The following is a 23,095-nucleotide window of genomic DNA, read 5'->3' as shown; positions in this document are numbered from 1 at the left end:
AAGGAAATGAAAACTGCATGGGAAAGAATCGGAAGGAGAATAAAAAGCTTAGTATAAGAGGTATAAGACCCTACTCAAGTAATATATGCCTCAAAATCTATGTAGAACCATACAGAGATGTGTTTTATGGGACAAAAAGAAATGCTAGAATACAATAAAATATATGTATATATTTGAATACATATAATATGTACATATATATTTCATATACATACATATACATACATATGTGAAAAGGCAAGGTGTTTCTTATCAAAAAGGTCTTGACTTTAAGAAAGTACATTTCAAGAAATCTTGAATGAAGACAAATTAGTCTAATATTACTTAAACTATTTTTTTAGTCTAGGCTTGTTGATTTGCCCAGGGTCCTACAGCCAGGAAGCATCAAGTATCGAAGTCACTTTTGAATTCAGGTCCTCCCCCATGATCTATTTTTCTAAGTTATGAGAAAAGAAAGTGTCATACAAAATTACTTCAGTAATAGAAATGAGATCCTACATCCTCAATCAGGGAGAAACAAAGTAGAGAAAGAAAATTAAAGCTCAATATTTCCAATGATTATAAATTCAGAAAATTTATATAAAATATTAGCAAAATGGCTACAATAACATATGAGGAAGCTTGTATACAAAAACCAAGTCTGATCAATACCAAGAATTAAAATTAGGCTCAACATTAGGAAAACTTTAAGCATAATAAACCTTGTTAGAATGGCTCAATAAACTGTGGTATTAATTTGTGATGAAATATTATTGTTCTATGGGAAAGGATGAGCAGAATGCTCTCAGGAAAAGGAAAAGAAAAAAACATTGAAAAGTCCTCCACAAATTCAAGCAAAGTGAAATGTACTGTATACAAAATAATAGCAATGTTCTGAGATGACCAGCTGCAAATGACTCAATAGTACAATCATCCACAACTACTCTGAAAGACTTATGATGAAAAAACCTATCCATACCAAGAAAAGGAACTGATTGTGTATGAATATGGATCAAAGCATTCTCTCTTTCTCTATCTCTCTATTTCTTTTGTAACTTAATTTTTTGAGAGTTTTTATTTTCATTAGGGTGGAAGATCTGTTTTCTTTTGCAACTTGACTTTTATGAAAATATTTTGTATAACTTCACATGTGGTTTCTTAATTGTGGACAGGGAAAAAGGAGAACCTAGAATTCAAAAAATTTAAAAATGAATGTTTTGTTTTGAGTGTAACTGGGAGAAAATATCAAATAAATAAGAAATAAAATAAAAAATAAACCATGTTAAATAATAACCCACAATAATAATATGATTGTTATTAGAAACAGCTTTTAATAAAGTAAAATGGCCATTTGATTACTTTTTGCATTTAATATGATGCTCTATATAGAAAACCTAAAGAGTACACTAAAAATATTAACTGAGGCAATTAATAATCAGAAATTCTTTTTCAGCTTTATTTCCAAAGATGACATCTTTTTAGATATCATATTTTGCATAATTATGAAGCATTTGGGCAAAAATCGTAGTCACCCCTGTATACTCTGCCACATCAATCATGTTTTCATACCACATCTGGTTTTCCTTTCATTCAAATATATAAATTAATTGGCCAAATAAAAATCATTTTCAGGATGGAACGCTTTATTTATTTTATCTGCAGCATATAAAAAAGAATGCATTTAAAGGTTAAAGTAAAGCCAGTTGTCATCGCTTTTCAGACTTTTCTACATGTTCTCTACGTTTCTGAAGAACAGTAGAATTCAACAATATCAATCAATTGATTATATCTAAAGTTACAACTAAAAGAAGTAGTCATGAGTAAAAAATACATACTGGTATTTATAGAGGAAATAAACTTAAGAGACTGAGCATCCATAGAAAATCTACAAAAAGTCATGGATATGTTTTAAATGAATAAAAATATAAGCAAATGTTCAGAAGTATGACAGCGATTAAGACAAAAATGAAACAATTTTTCCTACAGTTAAGTATTGCTTCAAAACTAGCTTTTAAAAGAATGGATGTATGAGTTTTGCTTTACCATATAATTTGTATATTGCAGTGCTTGATTGTTCATGTTCCTGAACCTAGATCTAGGTACTATTGCTACCTGTCAATTTAACGGGAAAGAACCATCAAATCAGTTATGCTGATGGACAGATCAAAACTTGAGTGTCCAAATATTCCGCTGGCTGCTTTATAAACCAGTTATTCCCCCCCCCCTTTTTTTTTGAATGCGTGATTTTCTAATCATTGTTTTATTTCACACACCTGTACTTTCCTCAAGGCATTTGTTGTTATTCAGTTGTCTCCACCTCTTCATGACCCCATTTGAGGTTTTCTTGGCACAAACTGAAATGGTTTGCCATTTCCTTCTCCATTTCATTTTATAAATGAGGAAACTGAGGCAAATAGGGTTAAGTGGCTTGCTCAGGGTCACACATCTAGTGTCTGAATCCAGATTTGAACTCAGGAAGATGAACTTTGAATTTGAACTCAGAAGCTTGGCACTCTACCTGCTCTATCACCTAAGGCAAAAAAATAATTCTATCTTCTAAAAAGGAAAAGAAAAAGAAAGAAATTGAGTGCAAAGATTTTTTTTAAGCCAGACTAGCTAAAGACCATACTTATGTAAAAACAAAAAATGAATCTTAAGAGTATATTATGGGCAATTTTCAAACAAAGAAATCCAAGCTGTCTACACTTATATGGAAGAATGCTCTAAATCACTACTGACTAAACATATTTTTAAAAAAAAAAAAACCTCTGAGATACTGCCTCATATCTATTAGATTGTCTAATAAGGACAAAAAAAGAAAAATGGATGTTGGAAGGAATGTAGGAAAACTGGGACACTACTGTAGTTTTGGTGGAGTTATGAACCGATCCAGCCATTCTGGAGAGCAATTTGGAACTATGCCCAAAGAGCTATATAAACTGTGCATGATATTTGATCAAGCATTATCATTGCTATCTCAGTATCCCAAAGACATCAAAAGTGTTTGTGGAGAGGACCTTTTTGTACAAAAATATTTATACTAGCTTTTTTCATGATAGATAAGAATTGGAAATCAAAGAGATGCCCATAAATTGGGGATTGGCTAAACAAAGTTTGATAGGATTGTGATAGAATATTATTGAGTTATAAAAAATGACTAGCAGTAGGTTTCAAAGAAACCTGGAAAGATTGATGCATGAACTGATAGAAAGTGAAATGAAAAGAACTAGGAGAACATTGTACACAGTAATGGCAATGTTGTTCTATGAAGAACTGTGAATGACTTAACTGTTATCAGCAATGCCATTATGCAAGACTATCCCAAAGGAGTAATGATGAAGCATACTATCTGATTCCTGATATAGTTAGACTATAGACTGAAGCATGCTATTTTTCATTCTCTTTCTTTCATTCTTTTTTTCTTTTATTTGAGTCTTCTTGTTCAAAATGATTAATATGGAAATGTTTTACATGATTGCACATGTATAACATATGTCTTTTGATTTATCATTTCAGGGAGAAAGGGGAGGAAAAGCAAGAGGGAAATATAGAATTTGGAATTCAAAACTTTTTAAAATGTTAAAAATTGTTTTAACATTTAATTGGGGAAAATCACATGTATATATATATGTATATATATATATATATGTATATGAATATGGATATACATATATTTGTGTATATGTCTTTCCATAGAACAAAGTTTCTTTCTAATTAATCTACTACTCTTCAGTCCTGCAGCCTCAGAGTGACAGATCATGGAGTAGTTGCCATGATTCAATTGCAGTGAGTAGCTGTTCTAAATGACAGATGTTGGTGGGTGGTAATGATTCAGATGCTACTTATTTTCACAGTGAGCTCAATGTGAAGGATTGAAATATCTTGGGTACTATTTTTCCAAATTTAAATAAACACTAAGGTATAGTGGGCTATATTATCAATCAAGAATGGTTTGAGACACGATAGAAGATGTGGAAATGTAATCAGTCTCCCAAATGGATTGATTTCAAAAAGACATCACTCATTTGTATATATAACTTCTTATCTCTATCTTGTTTATCTCTCATTTCTGAATGTAGTCAGCTTCCAAATATTATTTTCCAACTTACAGAAAGTTACAACATAGAAACACAAGTAAAGCAAGATTAGAATATGGTAGTTGACAAAAGATTAATCTATAAATCAAAAACCCAGAATTGGCTATATTTTACTCTCAGAAAAGATGAGCATATGGTTATTTTTTAATTAATCTGAAGCATTTTAAGAAATGGTTTATTGTTGGCTTGTTTATTTTTAATACTGTCACTTTCTCAAGGCCTAAGAATCTTGGATGGCATATAACAAATTAACAAGTTCAGATTGATAATAAATCAACCCTTTGGTCATGTCTCATAGTATAGACCTCATTTTTCACCAAATAGTCTGGCACTTCTTTGGCTAAGAAAAGGCAGACCTCACCATCATTTCTCTGAAATCACAATTGATTACTGAGTTGATCAAATTCTCCTGCTTTTTCCTTGTTTTCCTTTATGTCATTTTGATTACTCTGTAAAATTTTCTTCTGGTTCAGTTTATTTTACTCTGAATGAGTTTCTATAAGTCTTTCCAAGATTCCTTGATTCCTTCATATTTGTTATTTCTTATGGTAGAATATTTTATAATATCCATATGCCACAATTTGTTCAAATAGTTCCCAGCCAGTAGAAATTTGCTTTGTTCTTAAGTTTTTGCTACCATGAAGATTTTTCATATATGTGTGATTTTCCTTTTATTTTTAAGCCCTTTTAAATTTTTAACAAGTACAATACTGGTGTTGCTGATCCAAAGAGGGTATACAGTTCATCATGACTCAAACAATAGTATATTAGTATATTTATCTTTCTATAGTCTCTCTAACATTTTCCATATGCCAGTTTACGCCATCTTTAAAGACTGTAAGGTATAACATCAAAGTCATTTGAATTTGAATATTTGTTTCTAATAGTAGCCATCGATGGGGTAGAGGGAGGAAGAGAAGAAAGATCCTTGATACCTTTATTATATATTTAAAATGAACAGCAAGTTGTACATTTTAAAAGAGGATGCATTTTTCTTATACTGTAATTAGAAATTTGGAGCATTCTTTAATATGGTTGTTGATTTTTTTTTTGAAAACTGTTAATTCTAAGCTTTTGACCATTTAATTATTCAGAAATCAGTTTTATTCTAACATCTCTATATTAATTTCTTATATATCTTGGATATAAGATATTTATCAGACATATTTACTACAAAGATTTTTTTCTCAATTGACAATTTCCATTTTTATCATGGAAGCATTGGCTTAGCTATGCAAAACCTTTATAATTTTATGCAATGTAAATTGCATATTTTACTTCTTATATTACTTCTATTTTTTGCTTAGTTAAGTTGTAATTATGGCTGTACAAGGCATATTCTTCCATTCTTCCCTAATTTTTTAGAGATGTGGTCTTTTACTTTTAGATCACACAACGATTGGGATTTTATTGTAAAATTTGGTATTAAATGAAATCCAAAATGTAATTCTGCCAAACTGCTCTCCATTTTCCTCAACAATCAAATAAAGGATATTTATTACAGTAAATATGTTCTTGGACTTATAGAATACTCTTTTAACATATAATTAATTGATCACCTTTTTATTTTTAAAATTAGTATCAACTAATATTGGTAATTATATATTCAAATGAATTTATAATCTCATTGATTGGAGTTCTCTCTATTGATACAGATCGAAGCCCTTTCATGCCAACTCTTCCTGTTTGACTTGCCCATGTTCTCCTCACATTAATCTACCACAAAAGGTTCTCCTTTCTCCTGTTATTTTAAGGATGCTCTCTGGCTCTTGTCTTATCAATCTAAAGTTTCACTATATGAATAGCACATCTCCTCTTCTAGTCATATAATTCCTTGAAGATAGCTTTTATTTTTTTCTTCTTTTTAAAATTTTTTTAAAGTTTTAAATTTTTATTTAGTAGAGTAAAACAAGCATTTTCATAACATAACATAATATATTTTTTTAAAAAAATGATTGCACATGAAACTACAAACCTATTGTGCACATTTTGCTATTTTAAAAAAATATGATAGTCAACATTTAATCTTTTTTCCCTCCTTCCCTCTCCTCCCTCTGCCCTAGAGAAGGCTACCATTTGACACAAATAAGTACTTACACTGTATATATTTATCAGTTCTTTCTCTGGATACAGATAGCATCTTTCTTCATATGTCCTTTGTTTCTAATTTATGTATTTATAAACATCAAAAATGACTTTGTTGCTCAAAGTCATTCTTAAAATAATATCACTATTACTGTATACAATGTTCTCTTGGTTCTGCTCACTTTGCTCTTCACTGTTTCATGAGTTTTCATGCCTTTCTAAGATCATTGAGCTCATCATTTCTTATAAGCACAGTAGTATTGCAATATAACCACACACTATGGCTTATTCATTCATTCCTCAATTGATAAGGATCCCTGCAATTTTCAGTTCTTTGCAACCATGAAAAGCTGCTATAAACATCCCATTCATATTCAAAGTTATAATTACTATTTATGAACTTCCCTCCATCTTATTTTTACTCACTATTTCTTTCTTAGCCTCTCTTTTTACATTATCTCTATTACTTTATCTTCTTCTCTCATACTGCTATTCTTTATCCCATCCATCTCTCCCAGATTCCCCCCCCAAACTTCCCAAATACCAATATACTTACTCCTTTAAAAGTCCTTCCTTCTACCCCATCCACCAGTTTTCTAGTTCTCTACATATTCCCACAGCTTTATTACATGTTAAAAGATGCTCATACTCTCCATGCTTCCCTCCACTGCCCTCTGTGTAATATTCCTTTTTAATTCTTTGGAGAAAATTGTATTCCATGTCTTGCTTCCATAAAATAATACTGGTAAAATTTGGTAATTTTTGCTTTATAATATTGTTTGAAATGTGATAATGCTGGGCCGTTACTCCTACTTTTAAAAATATTCAAATGCCAATTTAATTATGTTTTATTATTCTAAGATTTTATCTTTTTGGTTTTTTGTAATAGCAACATAATTTATTCAACTGTTCTCCAACTGATGGATATCCATTTAGCTACCAATTCTTTGCAACTACAAAAAATATTCTAAATATTTTTGTATATATGGGTTCTTTCCTCTTTTCTTTGATCTCTTTGGGAACAGACTTGGTAGTGGTATCATGGGGTCAAAGAGAACATGTAGTTTGTCATTTGGAGGGAATAATTCCAAATTGCTTTCCATAATGACTGTACCAATTCATAGCTCTGCTAACAAATCTATTTATGCGCTACTTATCTCAAAGCTTAAAATTGTCAGTTTCCATATTTTTTTAAATCTTTGCCAATCTGATGGATATGTGGTAGAACCTTATAGTTACTTTAATTTATATATCTTTTATTAGTGATTTGGAACATTTTCATGATTGTTGATAGCGTGTATTTCTTTCTTTGAGAAGAGCGTATTTATATGATTTGAAGTCTCAGTTGAACAATGGATCTTATTCTTATGAATTTTAATCAGTTCCTTATCTAGCTTGAAAATAAGACCAAACTTGCTTCAGAGATTTCCCCCCCTACTTAACTCTCCCTTCTATTCTTAGCAGCATTGGTTTTGATTATGCAAAAGCTTTATAATTTTTTCGTGTTTTTCAGTTTACTTGTAACACTTTTACTTGTCCTTACCCAATAATATTTCAGGCATTATAATTTGCTGCTCTTAAGATGACTTACAAAATTTTAGTATTGTCTTACATAAAATTGCTATTCTATTTTCATGTGAGAATATTAAAGAAATGTATTAAAATCTTACATAAATTAAATGCACAAATTTATAGATCACAAAGAAACCACAATTATAGTTTATAAGTTTATACATTTACAGCTATCCATTTATAGTCTATAGCTTCATATACTCAAAAGTATCTAATTTATTTCCCTTGAACCCCTCTATCCCTTGCTTGATCATAAAGTTTTCTTCTCTCCATCATTTGAAAAGTCTTTTCTTCCTTAAAAAAGTTCCTCTAATTTTGTTTTAGGCTGTGGCTTTTCTATCCAAATCACGTATCCATTTAGAATTTATATTAGTGTGTGATGTAAAGTGTTGGTCTAGACAAATTTATACCAGGTTGCTGTCAATTTTCCTAGTTATTTTTGTCAAATAGTTTTTATCCCAACAGTTGGAATCTTTACTTTATCAAACAAAGCTATTTGGCTCACTTCTGTATATATTTTAATTAACCAGTTCTATTAATCAGCTTTAAAAAAAAAAGCAATTCCACATAGTTTGATGGTTATTGCTTTGGATTATAGATTGAAATCCAATAACTTCCTTTCTTCTCACTTTTTTCCATTAATTCCCTTGCGAATCTTCACCTTTCATTCCTCTGTATTAATTTCACTGTATATTTTTTTAATTCTTTAAAGTAATATTTTAGTATCAGGCCTCAGATTCGTGCTAAATCCAATATTCATAGCAGTATCATCACTAGCATTCTGATATAGCAGATATGTGCTGGTTTTACAATCACAGTATCTGGATTCAAATTTTATTTCTGCCATTTTGTAACAGACTACATGATATTAATTTTGCCATCTATTAAATGAGGTAGTTAGCTGAAATGGCCTGAAAAGATTCTTCTAGCCTTCTTAATCTATAACCCTATGACCCCATTATTATTATCTCCATAATTCAATATACACAAATCCAACTTTACCTAGGGAAAGTGAAAAGCCTTCTTTCTAAGTTCAAAGTAAATATTATACAATGGAGAAATGCATTCCCTTCCCCCAAATTAGGTAGATATTTCTGACAAAAACATATGTTGGAAGCAAATTATCTGAATTCTTGCTTCAATGCTTATTCAATGTAATAAACATTACACTATATTCCATAGTGTAATTCCAACTTTCGATGTAATACTTGTAGATAAGGATCAGCAGAATAGGAATGAATCATATACTTGGGCCAGCAATGTGAATTCCAAATGTTTTAATTTGTCATTATGATAAATGACAACTATTTTTCATGCTGGTTTTTTTCTGTTTTTCATACTGTTTTTCAAAAGATGTATAGTATGGAATCTTTAGGTCACAACTAGATGGTGCAGGTGGTAGAACTCTGGGTCTGGAGTTAGGAATATTCATCTTCCCAAGCTTAAATCCGGCCTCAGACATTTACTAGCTATGTGATTCTAGGTAAATCACTTAACCCTATTTGTCTCAGTTTTTTCCTCTATAAAATGTGTTGGAGAAGGAAATGGCAAACCACTCTAGTATTTTTGACAGAAAAACCCAAATGTGGTCACAAAGAGCAGTACGTGACTGAAACAACTGAAAAAAAAAAAAACACAATAGAATTTATAATGGTAGGATCATAGATTTAAACTGGGAGAATTCTAGATACCATCTAATCTAACCTATTCAGATTGTTTCCATTTCTGTAATGGATCTGTGATATCACAGATGCATATCCCCTCTAACAGGGCACTCATCCCTTAATTCTTGTCAATATTTTCCACAATGTACTGGAGGATATCTTCTGGGTTTTCTTTTCTTTTCTTTTTTTTAATAGCCTGAGTACCAGTGTAACAGCTGAGAGGCAGTGATGTAGCGGATAGAGCTTGGAGCTTAGAACCAAGAAACATGAGCTCAGATTAATCATTTCATTTTTCTGATAGTCAATTTCCTTATTTGTAAAATAGGGACATTAATACTGCCTGTAGTGCCTAAATAATGGGGTTATTTAGTGAGCCTCAAATAGGATGCTGTATTCAAAATACTCTGTAAGCTTTAAAGTATTATATCCATGCCCACTTTTATCGTTGCTTTTTGCTACATAACCAGACCAACTTCTTTTCACAGAAAGAGATCCTCCTCCTATGGACACAGATCCCAGCCCTGCTTTAACTTAGAAGAATTATTACACTCTTTTCCCACATTTGGCAAGGCTAATCCTTGTGTGACAGACATGCAGCCCATTACTAGATACATACTTGAAGGAAACCCTTTGCAGTTCTTTGCAAGCTTGACCACAGTGAGGCACTGAAGAAGAACTTAGAATATGGCCTTACACAAACATTATAAGGCATATCATTTTTAGCTGACCTGATGGAATAAAAAATGTCAGTTAAAATATGAGTTGGCCAATAGCACACTGTGCATTTAGATTCCATAACCATCAACCAATCAACAAGTATTTATGTGGTAAATGCTTGCAAAATACTCTTAAGAAATTGTCTTCTTTTTTTTTAAAGATCATCCTCAACCCACCTCTGAAACCATATGGGTGCTCTGCTTATGTATGGATAGAATCATTACATACTAACATGTAGTATAGATCCCTTTCTACTTTTCTTCGGTCTTGTTGTACTTTACTTCCCTTCATAATGCTTCTTCTGATTCCATGCTTAACTACTTGCTGCCCTCCATTCCTAGAGAACTCTCTTTCTTTTCTTCTCTGACTTTCTTCAAGACTCACCTTTTGCAGTAAGTCTTTCCAATTACTGTAAAATCTTTCCAATTACTGTAAAGTAAAATTCCTTTACTGCTAGTGTGTTCCCTCTGAGATTATTTCCCATTTACCCTTAAGAGGTATCATACACACACACACATACATGTATATGTGTGTATGTATCTTATATGTACATAGCTATTCTCATATTGTCTCATTAGACTGTGAATTCCTTGAGGGCAAGGATCATGTCTTTGCCTTTCTTTTTATCCCTTGTTCTTGAACAGTGCCTGGCACATAGTAAAGACTTAAATGCTTGGTGATTGACTGACAAGAATAATGATTATGTAGTCAGATGGCTTTGCAAATAGAACAAGTACAAAAACCTTTGAGGAAATCTCCACATCTTTACAACAGAATTACCTAGAAGGAAAAGAATAAATATATATGTTCACCCATTTGCATAACCTACACAGGTGACACCAAAAAAAGTATCTTCATCTTACAAATGAGGATGTTGAGTTTAAAATAAGATTGAAAAAAAGGTTAAGATTACCAGAGTCCTATGTACAAATTTCTAGCCATACCCAACTTTATAAATGGAAGTCAGAAACGAGTATCCTGATGCAGACATGCCAACATATTCAAAATCATGTGCTTGTAAAGAAAGTTACTGAAGCATAAATTTTTCTGAAATCCCATCTCTTAAAGCAGCAAGAGAAATTGGCAGGAATGATTCTAGCCCTGGGAACTTGATCTTGTGACATGTTAGTCATGCTGTACATACTTTGGAGTTTCCTCTAATTGGAAAGGAATTGATAGATCTTTGTGATTAGATAAACTTAATCAAAAATGATCTGAAACTGTAGGCACGCTTAAGAATGAATCCCTAATCTTAAATCTGTTGTCAGTTGGTATTTCCATCAAGATTTTTTAATGACAATCTTTTTAAATAATCATGGTTGTGTCACAGGACTTTAGTGAGACAACATTTATTAAGCATTTACTATCTGGCAGCCACTGTGCTAGATAAGAGATGCAAAACCAAGAGTAATACCCTTAAGAAAGTGTAAAAACCATGGTAGATAAAAATGGCTATCTTTGCTTGTCTTCTGAACTCATTGAGATTTTCCATTGATTTTCATCTTCCCATGGTCCCTTGGAAGATCTATTAGCATCTTTGTTATCTGTAGCCTCTTAGTTTTCTCACAAGTTTCACTTCATGCCTTTATTGCCTTTTCTTTCCTAGCCTTTTTACAACTTTCCCTTTCAAAAATTGTAAGTGACCCTCCTTCAAACTTGCTACCTGAAGTCTTCCCTGGGTAGCTTGCTACCAGTCTCATACTGCTTTCATGGAATATAATTATTGTAAAGGGATTTATCTGGCACTAAATGCCCATAGTATTAGTTTTTTTTTCATTTCTCGCTTATCAATCAATTGTTCTTATACTATAAAATCTCTATAGTGTTTCCCCTATTGAAATGAGTATCTCTATATATCAGAATATCTTCTTGAATATGTCTACATCAATGTTGTTGTAAACTTATTGAGGGCAAGTATTGGGTCGAATTATTTTAATTTATGTGAAATCATTTTGAAAGGAGGTTTTTAATAAGGTAATTAAGTTATATCACTACCTTGTTTTTACAAATTTCCTTTTTTAAAAAATAACCAATATTTTTGTCTTTTCAAAAGGTTGACTTAATACTCGTTCTAAGGGAATCGTTCTTCACAAATTCCACTACAACCTCTATTTTGCTACCCTTTTTCTGAAAAAGCAAGGTTTTACCAAAATAAAGTAAAGCAAAACCTAAGAATTCTCTGCTTGTCTCTCTAACTACCTACACTCTCTCTGTCAGTAAAAACATACTTGGCTCCTGGGTCAGAAGCCAAAGACTAGGCATGGGGGAGATAACTCAAAGTCAATCATTGCCCTGGTTTTGTCACATTTAGAAACTGGAATATTCTGTGACATCACTTATGTATATGAGAAAAAAAGGGTCATCATCACAATGGCAGAGAATATTTTTTCTGTTAGCAATAATTGAACTGAAAATCTAGGTGATGAATATAGTCACTCTATAAACCAAAACATTAGCAAAACAATGGAACAACCTATTCTAGGTGTTTTTTCTTCTAACATCTGTTTAGTCTTGCATTTGGAAATACACACACATACACACACACTAATATACACTTAGTCACAGGTCCACAGTAGATACATCTATTACTATACCACCTAAATGTTGATTCTTGAGATATAAATGAAAACACATTATTAAGAACTTCTTATGTGCCTGACACTGTTCTACATACTGGGGAAACTAATCTGAAAAACCTTCCCCTTAAAATTCTTCCATCTTTAATAGCTTTTTATTTTTGCAAATATATGCAGTGATATTTTCAAGCCTTGCAAAACCATATATTCTAAATTTTTCTCCCTCTCATAGATAACAATCAATCCTATAGAAGTTAAACACACATAATTCTTTTAAACATATTTTTATATTCATCATTCAGTGCAAGAAAAGATTAGATCAAAAGGGAAAAACTTTTGAAAGAAAAAAACAAGCAAACAAATGAAAACACCAAAAAAAAATGTGAAAATATTATGCTTTGATCCACATTCAGTCTTCATAATTCTCTCTCTGGATGCAGATGGCTCTATCACAATTCTATTGGAACTGCTTAAAACATCTCATTGTTGAGAAGAGTCAAGTCTATCACAGTTGATCATCGCATAATTTTGTTATTACTGTGTATAATGTTCTGGTTCTCCTCATTTCAGTTAGCATTAGTTTATGCAAGTCTTTCCAGAAAATACTTTTATTCTAATTGGGGAGTGATGGCCAAGAAAGATGTTTTGGTCATAGGTTTACAGATGGAAAGATTTTAGAATTCAGTTACTTTACCTCCTTCACTGCTCCTATTCTTATCATAGAGGAAACTAAAATCTCTAAGAGAGCAAGTTATTGGATTTGAATACAGGTCCTATGAGTCCTAATTGAATGCCCTTTCTACTGAACCATGATGTGAAAAAAATGTAAATGCATTCAAGCAGTACTCTTAAAAAATAAAAAAAAAGGCATAGATTTGGAGCTAAAAATGACCAGAGAGACATTTTAATGCAATACCCTTATTTCTAGATGAAGCTGATGGTCAGAAAGTTTAACTATCTTGTCCATGGACACACAAATAGATATTCAAACTCAGGTTGCTTGGCTTCTAACCTTCCTAATGCTATCATTATAGTGAAATTTTACTAATACAGGAGAAATGGGGTGGCTTGAGAAAGTATTAGGAGAAATTCTAAAGTCTTCTTTTAACAAAGTACTTTGCTATACAAGTTACCGAAAAATCTACTCCTTGAAAAGACTAGTGGCTATTCTTCCTTCTCCTTCTCTAGTCCCATCTTGATTCTGGGGAAATCTAAGGAATGGGATTGGAAGGGAAGGGAGAGAAGAATGACAATATTAGAACTGAAAAGAAATTTAAGAGACATTTTGTTGAATATTCTCTTTGATAGATGGGGAGAGAAATGCAGCCCGGAGCAATGATTTCCAAAAAAGCATGCATAAATTAATCTATGGGGTACATCTTATAGCATCAACAATCGGAAGATGGGGATTAGAGAGCCCATTCTCAGTAAATAACTGATCACAGACTGTGTAGTGTCAAACAACGTCACCAGCTCTTTCATGAGCTGTGCCCATTGAGGCTTGGAGAAGATCTAGGATGCTTGAGCAACTGCCATGGGCATTTAAATTATAACTACTCTGAATAGTCAGACAATGACTGGTACAAGAGGAGGAGAGAGGAAAATTGAATCCAGGGGTATCTTTCTGTTGCCCCTGCCCTTGCCACTGCCATGCATTTATCTTGCCAGGACCAAACAATTTTGCCTCTAAATTTTCCATCCCCAAGATATTAGTAATTTATTAATTAATTAATTTGGGGGTATGCATGGAGGTATATACTCATACAAACATACTCCCTTGCCTGAGTAACGTGGTCCCTGCCTCACTTGATTTGCTTATCTAGCTCAAGGTCACAAATACACTCTCTTGCTTTCTTTATCCTCTGATCCTACTCGATTTATTCAGGCAGCCAGATCCTCACAGATTCTAGCATATTCTCAGGCCCCAGGTCTCTCTCCCTACTCTCTCTCCGTACTCAGGCAGTTTAGTTCTAAGACACTAGAATCCATTCCTATATTTACCTCACCATTTGAAATAATATTTACAATGTTATTTAAAATAAAATGAGGTGTTGTATTTTGATAAGATCTTTAAAATATTATTCATTTCATCTTTTAAAAATAGCTACCTCTAATCATTTTATAATGTATGCAATACATGGGAACAGTAGTACTTTGTGTAGTATTTTGTGACTTGACCATTATAGGAAATTTTTTGATGAGAATATCTCCTCCCCCCAAAAAAAAAACCAAAAAAACAAATTGATACCTTCTCCAAAATTTATAGACTTAGCAAGTTGCTTAGAACACTTAGAAGTTAAATGACTTGACCAGAGTCATACCATCAGTAAGTGGTAGAAGTAGGACTTGAAAAGAGATTTTCCTGAATTGGATGTCCTCTGTTATTCTGATTCTTTAGTAATTAATAAATATACATATGTTGTGGATGCATGATCAGCATTTTAAAAAATAATAGGGAGATGTGATTAACAACCAAAAAAATCTGGAGATCAGTGCCTAGAGAAATGGACTGATTTGTTGCCTGACTTTCTCATTTGTTGATTCAGTTTGGCTTTATACACAACTTAGCTTCCACTCCCCAAAAGGATCATGAGTATAGAAGGTGTAAAAGCAACAAGGAAAGCAGGATCTACCACCTCCTAGCTGTTTTCTCCATTCTTCCTCCTCTCCTTCTTCCCCTCCCTGTTCCTCCCCTTCTACATTTCCTCCCTCCTACTTCTTCCATAATCCCTAAGTACTAAGGACTCTGTGGTTGTCAGCTGGGCACCCCAGAACCAAGTGAAAAATCAGGAAAACTAATCAGACTTCATTGTCAACATGATGCCAAAGACATCCTTTGGGCTTCCTTTAAAAAAAAAAATGTATTTTATTTCTTTTGCTGAGTTGATCCCATCAATTGGATTTGGGGGCCGTCATCTAGATTAGACATAGCCTTGTCTAAATAATGGTCCCATTACCATCAGCAGACCAGAGTTTTAGCAAACACAGGTACAACTATTTAAAGGTACCAGAAGTATTAATTTATCTGTTAGTTTGCTTTGACATTGACCTTTATTTACCAAACTTGTCAGTTGTCTCTGGAAGCAGGGCCCGAGCTGTGCACAGCCATGTCCTTAGGACTCTCAATTTTTCCAAAGCTTAATCTTCATCCCTTTTTTTTTCCCCACTGGGATCTTTTCTCTGTCCTCCACCTCGGGCTCTTTGCCTTTCAAAATCACTCTCCCAGTAGCTGAGGCTCGTTAGGGAAAGCTGAGTATTGGAAGCGTTTCCTCCAGTGCCCAAGGCTTTGTAAAGTAGCGGCTGCATAAACGCAGAAGATAAATGAATAGAATCAAGCCCACTGCTAGGCTTTTTGTTGGAGAATTCCTCCAGCAGCTGCCAACCGAGTTGCCTTTCCAGGCAGCTGAGTCACAAACAAGATTTGCCGGAGGTGAGTTCCTCATATCCTTGTTAAGGCTCTGGAGGCACGCCTTCTTTTCATACAAACCTTTCAGATACAAGCAGCTTCAGTCCGACTTCAAGGGGGTGGGTGGTGCCTCTGTAAAACTGCAACTCCCAGTCTTGCCGGACAAGGTCTGGGAGAGAAAGCCAGACTGTATCTCGAGATTCAAAAGGCGGCTACCCATTCCCCCCAGCCCCCATGATTGTCGCCTGCTAAAAACCCAACTGTTTTTTACTGCTGTGGTCAAACCCGGGAAAGCTGCACAGCTGTAATACTCCTCAGTGAAGGGGAAAGGGAGCCGGTTGTGAAACCCGACACCCATCCCTCTGCAAGCAAAGAAAACTTCGGACGCTGGTGAGTTGGGGAAGCCGGGCAGCCCCTGAGAGGTTGCGATGGCTGGAATCGCTCTTCCCCTGTTCAGTGTAGACACGCCAACCAGCTGGGTAGCCGGGTAGGGGGAAAGTGAGACGTGGAGACAGAGGTGCTGTGGGCCTGCAAAGAAGCAGGCAGCTGCCGGTTTTCTGCATTTCTCAGGCTTGGCGTGGCAGCCTGGAAACGCGCGGTTTCCAGTCGGACTGGGAGAAGGCGTTGGCATGCAGGGCACGCAGCAGCTGGAAACTTACTTGTAGGCTTTTGTGGGATATTTGCATTTCAAACAGCTGGGTTTGTTTAGTTTCTTACAAAAAAAGTAGTGTAATGCCAACTTCCTTCAATTTGGTGGGATGTTAATTAGAAATAAAATGTCTCTGATCTGATCTTCGGTGAGAAAATGAGATTGAGGCAGAAGAGTCAGTGGCACATTTCACTAGATGAAACAAAACTCAGGAGTAATATTTATTTCCCACTTTTATGAAAAGACGCATTTGCTCCTGTTTTGAATTAAATGCAGCATCTTTTATTTTGATTTGAGGGGTCAGAATGTGTTAACCCTCATTCAAAGGATTTCTCAATCACAGTATCAATGAAAGTCTGAAACGTAAGCCCACGGTAAGGAAAATACTCCATTTAAAAGGCAGAGAATTTCTTCTCAGTGAAAGCAACTTCTGATAAATGCCTCCTACCTGAGAGATCAGTGCCAGCTGTTTCTATCCAGAGCTAAAATTAGTCTCATGACCCTGCAGGTGCTCAGATGAGATGTCATCAGGCCAAAAAGAAAGGTCTGTTCCATCATTGTTATAGACAAGAGAAGTGACATATAGGTCACTACTTTTGAAAAGCAGAGTCCCCTTTCCCTCAGGAAGCAGCAGTTTGTCAGCCTAAAGTAGAGCTCAGTATGAGTCAGATTGTGATGATCTAAACTTTGAAAAGTGATAAATGAACACTTACAATTCTATATTTTGGGGCATGGGTTTATTGTACTAGCAAAAGCTGTGATTTTAGTAAGCTATTCAACATCCATAAATCACAATAACAAAGTTGTTCTAAGTCTAAATAGAATGGACAAAATGATAACTGGCTTCATGTCATTTGTGGCATTTACCCCCAAACAGTTGTTCATATTCTCTCAATGTTTTCTCTTTCTCCCTATGAAACCAGACCTTCATGCTGCAAAAAGGAGAATCTTAGAGTTGAAAGCATATTTCATTCATGATTGAATAGTTCAATATTAATAAGCTTTTTTTTTTTTTTTGCTGAAATCTACTATGCACACTCCACTTGAGTTTTTACATCATTGCTTTCAAAAGGAGCACAAAACTGGATAAGCCTGTTCTAGTAGTTGCCAATAAAGGATAAAAGGAAACTGTCAAAAACTTGAGCAAATGACAATTCCTCCTCCTCATCAGCTTTTCCCTCCCTCTTGGATACAAACATGTTTGACTTGACAGGAAAGGAAAACTTTTAGAAATTGATATTCCTCTTCAGCTACTTAAGTCATTTGAACAAATGAAAAGTTAATTTGTAGTGTTGTCCTAAGATTTGCTTTTTCTGGTTTATTGGCTGTTTGGGGAAAGTAGAAGTGAACTAAAAAAAATTAAAATACAGAAAAAATCAAAACATCTGATTGTTTTTAATGTCCAAATTTAATGTCAGTTTTATTAACCTAAATGCTACTTCACTAGACCCAGATTCTGCGTTTTAAAGGTTAAGGGATTGACAGCTAAAATGGGAGGATTTTGAATTGGATTATTCTAATTTTTTGAATTTATTGGCTAAAGATCTGGCAGTTTGCAGTAATACAGCTTTTTAGATACATGACTTTTATAATACTCTCTTAGGGAAATAAAGAAGGAAAAAGCAGATAAAGTACAATACTAGCCATTGGGAGGTAGGTATAGTGTATGGTACGATGGTTAGAGTCCCGAGCTTAGAGTCAGGAAGACCAAAGTTCAAATATAGCCACAGACACTTAGTAGCCATGTGACTCTCTCTTTGCATTACTTTGTTCTACTATATGATGGCGATAAAAATAGTACTTAGATTCCTGGATTGTTGTGAGATGCAAATGAAATATTTGTGTAAAAGCATTTAGTAAAGGGGCTTAGTAGGTATGGATGCTTAGTACAATTGATAGTAAGTACTTGTTTCCTTCTCCTCTTTCCCTCCTAAAGGAAAAAGGTTTTTTCCTCACCATTAAACAAGCTTATGAACTCAGAATGTAGAAACCTAAATGAAATGATAATAAAATGCTGTCTGTACCATGCCAAAAAAGCCAGAACAGGAAGACAGGAATTCCAAATCCATTTGTTCAGTCACCTTAGTCAATAACTGGTCAATTAGTGGGAAGAAAAATATGTCAGATTCATTGTTGGTTTTAATATAGGTGTGTCAAGTAAGGGATCATGGTTGTTGTCAACATGAAATTCTAACTACTAAATCAAGAATAATCCAAATATGAAAGAAAAAAGGGAGCCAACTAAAGAAACCGACTTAAATTAAGGAGGAGTTCTCTGTTGAACATAAATATGAAGATAGGCAAATGTTAGTTTTTTTTTTTAAAGGAACAAAAATAATAACTTTAGATCAGTCAGTTTGATGTTGATGTCTAATAAAATCTACAATTAAAAACACGTTTGTGAACCTTTTAGAAAGATGACAGGGATCATTAGGAAGTAGTATGGTCTCTCTAACAATAAATTATGCCAAATTAACCTAATATAAAAAAGAAATTCATATACTGGGCTGATAGTTCAAGAGAATACCATAGTTTATCTTGATCTCAGTAAAGCATTTATCATAATGGCTCATGATATTCTTATGGTCAAGATGGACTAGATAATTATACAGTTAGTTACATTTCCAAATAGCTGAATAAACACATGCAAAGAATATAAATTAATGGATCCAGGAAAACCTAGAAGATCCTACTGTCATAATTCTGGTACTCTTTTTGGTCTTATACCATTATTTTTATGAGTGACTTGGCACCAGGAATAAAGCTGGTGTGCAAGATAATTTAGCCCTGAAGGTAGCTCTTTGATCCATCCCCAACTCAGTTTTTGAAACCATTGTGCTGAGGTAAAGTTCTGCCCCAGGAAAGAGCCCAAAGGCAATAGTGATAGCATGCAGGGGTCCTCAAACTTTTTAAATAGGGGTCAGGGATAGTGAACTGTCCCTCAGACTGTTGGAGGGTCGGACTATAGTAAAAACAAAAACTTTGTTTTGTGGGCCTTTAAATAAAGCAACTTCATAGCCATGGGTGAGGGGGATAATCATCCTCAGCTGCCACATCTGGCCTTCGGCAGTAGTTTGAGGACCACTGGCTTATAGAGCCCAGAACAAAAGGTGGCCCTATCAACCCAAGACAGTTAAGGAAGGAGAATAATGGTGCTAAGAGGTTGAACAAACATAAATAAGCAAGATCTGCAACTAGGCAGTGTTAGCTAGATTGGAGAAGCCTAACCACCAGGGATTATCAAAGGTAAAATTCAAGAAGAGAACATGGAAACATGTGGTTACTTCTGTAGTTGATGAAATTAGAGAGTTAGAAAGTGATAGAGTTGGAAACAAGAGAACAGCTATGAATTGAGCTTGGAATCCTTGAGTTTTGTGAGAATTTAATGGAATGATTAAAAGTTGTGCAAATGGATCCACTGGCACATTAATGAGATGCCCCGGTCTTTAAGGAGCTATACTTTTTGGTAGAAATCAAGGACTGATAGAATGGCAATATTAGTTTTCTTAAATTCAAGGATTCTCTGGAGCAAGAGGTAGCGAAATGTCTGAAGAAAATGAAAAGATCTCTAGATCCCTGAGGGGGTGAAGTGTCCCTTCCCCACTTGTGTATATTTTTGTCTTTGTCATCTTTCCAAGAGGGAATCATGAGGAAAATGTGAAGTCTAAGAACTGACAAGGGAATTAAAATGCAGAAAGTAAGCTTATCAGTTTTGTGTGTGATTCATAGCTGGGAGGAGTAGCTGATATTTTGAACGATAGAATCAGAATTATCTTGATAGAATAGAAAAATTCGCCAAACCCAACAAGATTTCATTTAACATGATAAATGAAAAGTCAAACATTTACATTAAAAAGTCCATTTCACCCACAGGATGAAAAGTACCTGGATTGATAGCTGTTCCTGTGACAGAGGTTTGATTTCATATGAACTCAAAATGATACAAAAATGTAATGGGACTGCCAAGAGAGTTTATTGTAGTCTTAATCACACAGCTATTGCTTTAATCCAGGTCTCCATAACCTAGATTATTACAGTGACCTCCTCATTAGTCTCCCTTCCTTAAGTCTCTTCCCATTGCATCCTGCTCTCTCTTCTACAAAAGCTGCCAAAGAGAGTTTCATAAGTTATAGACTTGGCCACATCACTCCCTTATACAATAAGTTCTGGTGGCTCCCTTTTGCCTCTAGGATCAAGTATCAATTCCTCTGTTTGGTCTGTAAAGTCCTTCACAACTTGTCCCTAACCTATCTCTCTAGTCTTATTATGCATCTACTTTTTTTTTTTTTTTTTTTTTTTTTTTAGCACTCTACAATCCAGACAATCTGCCTTCTTTTCATTTCTCATGCCTGGCATTCTAACTTATCTTGATGTCTTTGCAATAGTCATTCTGCACTTGCAAAGCTCACCCTGATGACCTGCATCTTATGCAATCCTTTCTTTTCTTCAAGATGCAACCCAAGCCCTACCTTCTATGCCAAGCCTTTACTGATTTCCCCCAAATCTCTTCATAATTAATTAGTATTTTGCTACCTTGCTATTTTATGTTGTTGTTCAGTCATTTTCAGTCCAATTCTTCATGACTGACTCTTCATTATCTTATTTGGTGTTTTCTTGGCAAATATGCTGGAATGGTTTGTCATTTCCTTCTCCAGTTTATTTTATGGGTGAGGAAACTGAGGCAAAGAGGATTACCTGGTTGCCCAGGATCACATGTGTAATAAATGCCTGAAGTCAGATTTTATTTATTTATTTTTTCACACAATGCTTTATGAATCATGTTAGGAGAAAAAAATCAGAGCAAAATAAAAAAACATAGGAGAGAGGAAAAAAAAAACAAAAAAAGAGTGAACATAGCATGTGTTGATTTATATTCAGTGTCTTTGTGAGGTTAGATTTAACTCAGAAAGATGAATCTTCCTGACTCCAGGCCCAGCACTCTCTCTGTAGTGACATCTAGCTGTTTAGTATTCATTTTATATCTATTTAATATGTACTTGTATATTATATTCAGATAGATAGAGATGTTGTTTCTTATAGATTGCTTAAAGAATTGGAATTGTTTCATTTTTAAAATTTGTATCCCCAGCAGCTAGGACAGTTTCTGACACAGAGTTGATGCTTGATAAATGCTGATTGGTTGATTGACTGGTCTGCTTTAATGGAAGAGTAGTATCTAGATCAAGGGAAAGAACAGTCCCCTTTTACTTCATACTAATCATACTAAACATTTGGAACATTAAGTCCCAATCTAGGCATAAAAGTTGATGATGATCCTATAATTTTATAACCCTGAGTAGAATAAGATTTTTAATGAATCAAGTCTTTTATGAATACTTTAGTTGATGTTACATGATCCTATTAGCTTCTCAGAACTTGCGTAGTTTCCATCTGACCACTTGATACCTGGAGAGGATGGCAAGGATGCCACAAATTGATGAGTGTTGGGTGAAGCTTAGGTTAAATCAAGCTCTTACATAGAACCTCATCATTCAATCTATCATAAATCAAAGATTGCTTACATTTTGTGGCAGCAAAGGAGATGCAGTGGATGGGATGCTAGCTTGGAGTCAGAAAGACCTGAATTAAGATCCAGCTTCAGATATTTGCTAGCTGTGAGACATTGGACAGGTCACTTAACTTCTGTTTACCTTAGTTTTCTCATCAGTAAAATGGACACAACAATAGTACCTATTTTCCATAGTTGTTATGAGGATCAAATAAGAAAAAAATTTAAAGTGCTTAGCTAAGTGCCTGTCACAAAGTAAACATTGTATAATGTTAGGTAGGTAGGTAGTGGTGATAGTGATGATGGTGGTAGAACTACTCCTAGTAGTAGTATTAGTCCTAGTTGTTGTAGTAGTAGTAGTAGTAGTAGTAGTAGTAGTAGTAGTAGTAGTAGTAGTAGCAGCAGCAGCAGTAACAGCAGCAGCAGTTAGAAGGATTTAACAGCTATTAGTTTTGCACAAATTAACTAAGTGAAATATGATTAGACTATGATTCTGGAAGGTTAAACCTTGTTTAAATAGAATTTTAAAAGATTAGGAATAGCATTGTACAAGACCAAATCTAAGACCAAAAATGATAAAGAACATTTGGGGAAACATCAACATAAGCAGAAACAGAAATCCTTCTTTCATCTGTGTTTAATAAGGACCACTTGGATAGGAAGAGAACAGAGATGAGGAGTCTGGAAAACAAATGAAAAGTCTGGCATGGAGACATGGTATAGTAGTGATAGGCTGAATATTTCCATTGTCCAAATATCTACTGATGATTTCAGTGTCCAAAATCAGACAGCTTAGAAGTTCTTGACTTGCCTTAATGATAATTTCCTTCTTCAGAAGGAA

The 23,095-nt window shown here is 34.2% G+C and overlaps 1 protein-coding gene across 4 annotated transcripts in view; it reads left to right on the top strand.

The window, feature by feature from the left end:
- Positions 1 to 23,095, top strand: part of RAB27B (RAB27B, member RAS oncogene family) — a 206,641-nt gene that overhangs the window by 107,483 nt on the left and 76,063 nt on the right. The window contains exon 1 of one of the 4 annotated variants that reach the window (XM_003759983.4): positions 16,113 to 16,486. The exons of the other annotated variants lie outside the window; for them this stretch is intronic. The gene's annotated coding sequence lies outside the window, so the exon portion shown is untranslated. Of the gene's footprint in view, positions 1 to 16,112; positions 16,487 to 23,095 lie in introns of those variants that run through there. 4 annotated transcript variants of the gene reach the window in all.

Source organism: Sarcophilus harrisii, chromosome 1 (assembly GCF_902635505.1).
Source record: "Sarcophilus harrisii chromosome 1, mSarHar1.11, whole genome shotgun sequence".
In the NCBI taxonomy this organism is placed as follows: domain Eukaryota; kingdom Metazoa; phylum Chordata; class Mammalia; order Dasyuromorphia; family Dasyuridae; genus Sarcophilus; species Sarcophilus harrisii.
The sequence above is the reverse complement of the archived record's forward strand: the minus strand, read 5'-3'. Positions and strand labels throughout refer to the sequence as shown.